Here is a 7546-nt window from a genome sequence, read left to right on the forward strand (position 1 = left end):
GTGAATTTGATAATGGTAGATTTATATTGTGTTATCTAATAGAAGTTGTTATGTTTGCATTAGTTTTTAACAACTGGATAAATTATATGGTGTATACATGTATTCTTATGTGTACGTGCATGTGTTTGTGTATGCATTATTACCATTAAATACCACGACAGAGATATCTAAGCATTCAGACAAGAACTACTATCTTAATAGTGGTTTCTAGTGTGTTATTAGATAAACATATTTATGGAAACTTCTAGAGTATAAACTCAATCATTGGAAAACGTATCTTGCAAATTGGATCTACTATGTTGATTTGTCTTGAGATAGACCACTTATAGTTACAGTAATCACCTAAGAAATAAAAATGTTCCCAGCTCTACTTGTGCATATATCGTTGGTTATTTGATATGCTTATTTGCTTCATCTAGAATATATAAGATCTCCTAAGGGTTTCCAAAAGAAAATGTTATGCAAAATTAAACATATAAATCTAGTTGATGGAGATTTTAGTACAAGATGCACCATGTGCATTGGAGAGAGGCCATCAGCCTAATTAACACCCCTCCATACACACATAATGATTAGATTGGTTTGTTCATGTGGTACACCCTATTTTTCTGTGGTATAAACTTGTTCTTCAAAATTGTGACTATGAATTTTTTCACATGTTCAGTTGGACATAATGGATAATACTATAGTGGTTTGTATTATATAGTATACAATATAGTATTGGGTGTCGTTATCCTCCTGGGGCCTAGGGTGGTCACTTTGTTTGCTTAACCTATTTGCCGACCCTGATTGGTGAGGATTATTAGTTGTTGCACTCCATATATACCAATTTTACGAAAATAGAGATTTACTTATCCTTACTTTATTTCAATGACCAAACGTAGTTTTAGGAGGTTATACCCTTAAACAAGTTTAGAGATGGGGAAAACAATATAGTAAAATCTCCTTACCCAAACAACCCCTAATAAAATCATGTAGTTGACATCGTATTTGTGGCAAAGCCACCGTTCATAATTCTTTCATACATGTCACTCTTGATTCATTGCATATCCCGGTACACCGCAGGAGGCATTCATATAGTCATATTTTGTTCTAAGAATCGAGTTGTAATTCATGAGTTGTAAGTAAATAAAAGTGTGATGATCATCATTATTAGAGCATTGTCCCAGTGAGGAAAGGATGATGGAGACTATGATTCCCCCACAAGTCGGGATGAGACTCCAGACGAAAAAAATAAAAAAAAGAGGCCATAAAAAAAGAGAAAGGCCCAAAAAAAAAATATGAGAGAAAAAGAGAGAAGGGACAATGTTACTATCCTTTTACCACACTTGTGCTTCAAAGTAGCACCATGATCTTCATGATAGAGAGTCTCTCATTATGTCACTTTCATATACTAGTGGGAATTTTTCATTATAGAACTTGGCTTGTATATTCCAATGATGGGCTTCCTCAAAATGCCCTAGGTCTTCGTGAGCAAGCGAGTTGGATGCACAGCCACTTAGTTTCTTTTGAGCTTTCATATACTTATAGCTCTAGTGCATCCATTGCATGGCAATCCCTACTCACTCACATTGATATCTATTGATGGGCATCTCCATAGCCCGTTGATACGCCTAGTTGATGTGAGATTATCTTCTCCCTTTTTGTCTTCTCCACAACCACCATTCTATTCCACCTATAGTGCTATATCCATGGCTCACGCTCATGTATTGCGTGAAGATCAAAAAAGTTTTGAAAATGTCAAAAGTATGAAACAATTGCTTGGCTTGTCATCGGGGTTGTGCATGATTTAAATGCTTTGTGTGGTGAAGATAGAGCATAGCCAGACTATATGATTTTGTAGGGATAGCTTTATTTGGCCATGATATTTTGAGAAGACATGATTGATTTGTTAGTATGCTTGAAGTATTATTATTTTTATATCAATATGAACTTTTGTCTTGAATCTTTCGAATCTAAATATTCATACCACAATGAAGAAGATTTACATTGAAATTATGCCAAGTAGCACTCCGCATCAAAAATTCCATTTTTATCATTTACCTACTCGAGGACGAGTAGGAATTAAGCTTGGGGATGCTTGATACGTCTCCAACGTATCTATAATTTTTGATTGCTCCATGCTATATTATCTACTGTTTTAGACATTATTGGGCTTTATTATCCACTTTTATATTATTTTTGGGACTAACCTATTAACCGGAGGCCCAGCCCAGAATTGCTGTTTTTTGCCTGTTTTAGGGTTTCGAAGAAAAGGAATATCAAACGGAGTCCAAACGGAATGAAACCTTCGGAAACGTGATTTTCTCATCAGATAAGATCCAGGAGACTTGGACCCTCTGTCAAGAAAGCCACGAGGTGGTCACGAGGGTAGGGGGCGCCCCCCTAGGGCGCGCCCCCTGCCTCGTGGGCCCCTCAAAGCTCCACTGACGTACTTCTTCCTCCTATATATATCAATGTACCCCCAAACGATCGGGGACGGGCCAAAAACCTAATTCCACCGCCGCAACTTTCTGTATCCACGAGATCCCATCTTGGGGCCTGTTCCGGAGCTCCGTCGAAGGAGGCATCGATCACGGAGGGCTTCTACATCATCATCCAAGCCCCTCCGATGAAGTGTGAGTAGTTTACTTCAGACCTACGGGTCCATAGCTAGTAGCTAGATGGCTTCTTCTCTCTTTTTGGATCTCAATACAATGTTCTCCCCCTCTCTTGTGGAGATCTATTCGATGTAATCTTCTTTTTGCGGTGTGTTTGTTGAGAACGATGAATTGTGGGTTTATGATCCAGTCTATCTATGAATAATATTTGAATCTTCTCTGAATTCTTTTATGTATGATTGGTTATCTTTGCAAGTCTCTTCGAATTATCAGTTTGGTTTGGCCTACTAGATTGGTTGTTCTTGCCATGGGAGAAGTGCTTAGGTTTGGGTTCGATCTTGCGGTGTCCTTTCCCAGTGACAGAAGGGGCAGCAAGGCACGTATTGTATCGTTGCCATTGAGGATAACAAGATGGGTCTTTAGCATATTGCATGAAACTATCCCTCTACTTCATGTCATCTTGCTTAAGGCGTTACTCTGTTTTTAACTTAATACTCTAGATGCATGCTGGATAGCGATCGATGAGTGGAGTAATAGTAGTAGATGCAGAATCGTTTCGGTCTACTTGTCTCGGACGTGATGCCTATATACATGATCATACCTAGATATTCTCATAACTATGCTCAATTCTGTCAATTGCTCAACAGTAATTTGTTCACCCACCGTAGAATACTTATGCTCTTGAGAGAAGCCACTAGTGAAACCTATGGCCCCCGGGTCTCTTTCTCATCATACCAATCTCCATCACTTTATTATTGCTTTGCTTTTACTTTGCTTTTATTTTATTTACTTTGCATCTCTATACCAAAAATACCAAAAATATATTATTTATCATCTTTATCAGATCTCACTTTCGTAAGTGACCTTGAAGGGATTGACAACCCCTAAGCGCGTTGATTGCGTTGAGCTATTGTTTTTGTGTAGGTACGAGGGACTCGAGCGTAGCCTCATACTGGATTGATACCTTGGTTCTCAAAAACTGAGTGAAATACTTATACTACTTTGCTGCATCATCCCTTTCTCTTCGGGAAAATCCAACACAGTGCTCAAGAGGTAGCACCACCCTTCATCACTTGCCAGTTGTCGGTCATGTTATGCACACCCAGGGGCGTAGGAAGACCCCAGGCTTCCTGGGCCGTGGCCTGGGCACAACGAGCCAACTCTTTGTTGACTGTAGCAAACAGTGGCGTATTGTAGCAACAGTAGCCATTGTAGATACAATGATGGCCCGAGGCTTGGGAACAACCTTGCTATGGCATTGTGCACATTATTGACCCGCATTATACGCCAATAGAGCATTGATTCATTACAAAATCTAGCTACACCAACTCTTCCTTCTCGACTTCTAAGACGTACCTCCAACCCACACTTCTAACCTCGAATTAGAACTTAGAGGCGAGATTGCTTGGCTCCTCTAGGTGCCTACTCTGCGTCAATGGTGAGACAACCCCTCCCTAGTCCACAACTGTCCATGTCCCAAGTTGACAACGGCTTTGTTGCACCACCATACACGAATCCAGGCTAGAAGGAGAAAAAGGAACTCCCCCCCATTTCAAAATATTCAGAGTTTTTGATGTATCCTAACTCATTTTTGAAAGTTTCACCAACTTTATAGAAAATTTTGCTGATATCTACATCATCAAATATATGTACTATGAAATATACGTTTAAACTTATAATGAATTTAATGAATCTAATTTGGTGTTGTAGATGAGAAAGTGCTCTTCATGAGCTCACATGCTCCCCGATGAACAGTAAAACCTAGAAATAGTAAAAAAAATTCAAAAGGTTCTTAATTTTTTGTGATAAACATTGGTGAATGTTTTAACCACGTGAAAAATTGTGTTATGAAATAACTTTCCTGGAGGTCTCGGCAAAAATAACAAAATCGATGCTCCAAAATGCTTCCAACAATAGTCTTCTCGAAGCATTGATTTTGTTGTTTTTTCTAGATCACCTTATGCCATTTCATCAAATATTTCTACATGGAGCTGAAATATTCATCAATGTTTCTCATGAAAAAAATCAAAATGTTTTGAGGTATTTTTTCTTTTTTAAAATGTTACTGCTCATCGGAGAGCATGTGAGCTCGAGGTTCAAAAACTCCATTTCCCTATATTTTTCTACAAACTATGACTTAGAACAAACTTAATACTTCATAAATATTTTAAAACCGAGGAAGTACTCGACAGTTAAAAGGAGATCACTCACGGAAAGTACCCTTCTGAGCTTGAGCTCAACTGAGCTTGGATGAACAATAAGATCGAAAAGATTGAAAAAAAATCCAAAAAATTGAAACATTTTATTTGATAAACTTTGACGAATATTCTATGTGTTTGCAAATTTTCATCATGTGATTACATTCGTGGACGACGTGGCAAAGAAAAACAAAATCAGTGCTCCAAAATGCTTTCGAAAGTAGCATTTTTGGAGCATCAAATTCATTTTTTGTCACGCCTTCCATGAATATGATCTCAGCTTGAAAATTTGCAAGCACTTAGAATATTTTTCAAAGTTAACCACAAAAAATATAGATTTAAAAAAAATCAAAAAAAATCATCTGAGCTCATTTGAGCTCGAGCTAAGATACTTCGTGTGCATCGCTCCCTATGATATAAAGTGCTTTTCTATTCCTCAAGCTAGTGGTTGGGATCAAAATGTATTCTTGAGAATCATCTTGGCAAATTGTTTTATCAAGCTTGGTGCATGTGTAAGAAAGTAAGGAGTCCCGCTTCGGTACAACCCCTCACTAAATGTATAAAGGGTAATTGGGACCTTTCACATATCATACCCATTGAGCGTATACGCATACGGGTATGACCACTTCCTTTTTTGCTTCTTATGTGATATATATAACGATGAAAAAGCAATGCATTATTTTTATATTATTTTCCTGTTTGCTAGTTTTTCTTCCTGTTTTTAAGTTTTCTGTTTTTTCTTTTCTTTCATTAATTCGCAGACTTTTTTTTTCCAATTTCATGAACTTTTTAAAATTCATGATTTTTTATTTCAAATCTACAACTATTTTATGAAATTCATGAATTTCTTAGCCGTGACCTTTTTTGTGAAATCATGAACTTTTAGCTCATGATTTTTTTTCAAATTCGCGTACTTTTAGCTCGTAAACTTTTTTCAAATTCACGATTTTTTTTCAATTTTCGTGAACTTCTTATCATATTGCTGAATTGTTTTCTAATTTTGTGAACTATTTTGAAATTTCATGAACTTTTTCTTTCAAATTATTGAAATTTTTTCAGATCCGCAAACTTTTTGCCAAATTCGTGAATTTTTTAGGCTCGAACTTTTTGCAAATGCATGAATTTTTTTTCTTGTGAACTTTTTTGATACTTTCTGAACTTTTTTCATATTTTTCGAACTTTTTCCAATTTTCATGAACTGTTTACCCAAATATGTGAACTTTTTTTACACCGATGAACTTTTTTGACATTTCTTAGTTGTTTAGTTGTGAACTTTTTTTCGACATCTTTGAAATGGCCCCAATTGTTTTGACATTCGTCAAATGATCCCATTTTTTTCATTGTCATGTATGACTAATTGAAGGAATGATGCCAAGTGTTTTTGTGTTTTCAACAATTTTTGCATTTTATATAGTTTTCTTGTTCAAAAAACGATGATAAATGGCCGGACGTGAATGCAATGTGCATATGGTGTTGAAATTCATTCAAACCAGGCATGAATTCCTATCATGTGCATGCCCACCTTATGCAAAAGGTTGGGATCATTTCATGCATGTCTAAAAATAGACAATGTCAACGAAGGGTGTTCACATAGGGTAGAAGGGTCTATCTCAGAGCATTCTTTTGACATCCGATAAATGGCCCAAATTTTTTCCCGTGACCTTGTATGAGCAACTCAAGTCACCATGACAGGTTGTTTTGGTTTTTAACAAATTTTTCCTTTTCTGGATTTTTCTCGGTAAAAAGGACGATACATGGTTGGACGTGTCGGAACTTGCATATGATACCGGAAAAGCATTCAAACCTGACGTGGATGCCTACCACGGGCATGCCCACCTTCTTGCAAAAGTTGGCGTCATTTTTAAGAACTCCAAAAATAGACCATGTTCAACAAAGGGTGTTTCGGTAGGCAAGTAGGCTCTGTTTGAGAGCACATTGTTTTTCTAGGTCCTTGAAATGCCCCCAATTTTTTCCATGGCCTTTTATGAACAATTTTAAGGCACCACGCATTTTTTCGGGTTTTTGACAAATTTTGCATTTTCTGGAGTCTTCTCGATGAAAAAAGGCCAATAAATGGCTGGACGTGACACTATGTGCATACAATGTCGGAATTCGTTCAAACTAGGCATGGGTGCCTACCATGGGCATGCCCACCTGGTGACAAAAGTTGAGGTCATTTCATGCATGTACAAAAATGGATAGTGTTCAATGGAGGGTTTTCGGGTAGGGCGGAAGGGTCCGTCTAAAATCATGTTTTTAACATTTATCAAATGAACCCATTTTTTTTCATATCCTTGTATAACCAATTCAAGACACCTTGCCAAGTTGTTTTGGTTTTTGGTAAATTTTTCATTTTCTGGAGTTTTCTCGGCAAAAAGGCCGATAAATGGTCGAATATGTCGAAAAGTGAATACAGTATCAGAAATCATTCAAATCTGACATGGATGCCTACTATGGACATGCCCACCTTCTTGAAAAAGTTGAGGTCATTTGAAAGATGTCCAAAAATAGACAATGTTCAACGGAGCATGTTCGGGTAGGCCAGTATGTTTCGTTTGAGAGCACATTGTTTCTCTACATCTTTGAATTGGCCCCAATTGCTTCCATGACCTTTATGACCAATTGAAGACACCATGCCAATTTATTATCGTTTTTGACAAATTTTGCATTTTCTGAAGTTTTCTCGGTCAAAAAAGGCCGATAAATGGCGGGACGTGACACAACATGCATACGGTGTCAGAATTCATT

Source organism: Triticum urartu, chromosome 7 (genome assembly GCF_003073215.2).
Source record: "Triticum urartu cultivar G1812 chromosome 7, Tu2.1, whole genome shotgun sequence".
In the NCBI taxonomy this organism is placed as follows: domain Eukaryota; kingdom Viridiplantae; phylum Streptophyta; class Magnoliopsida; order Poales; family Poaceae; genus Triticum; species Triticum urartu.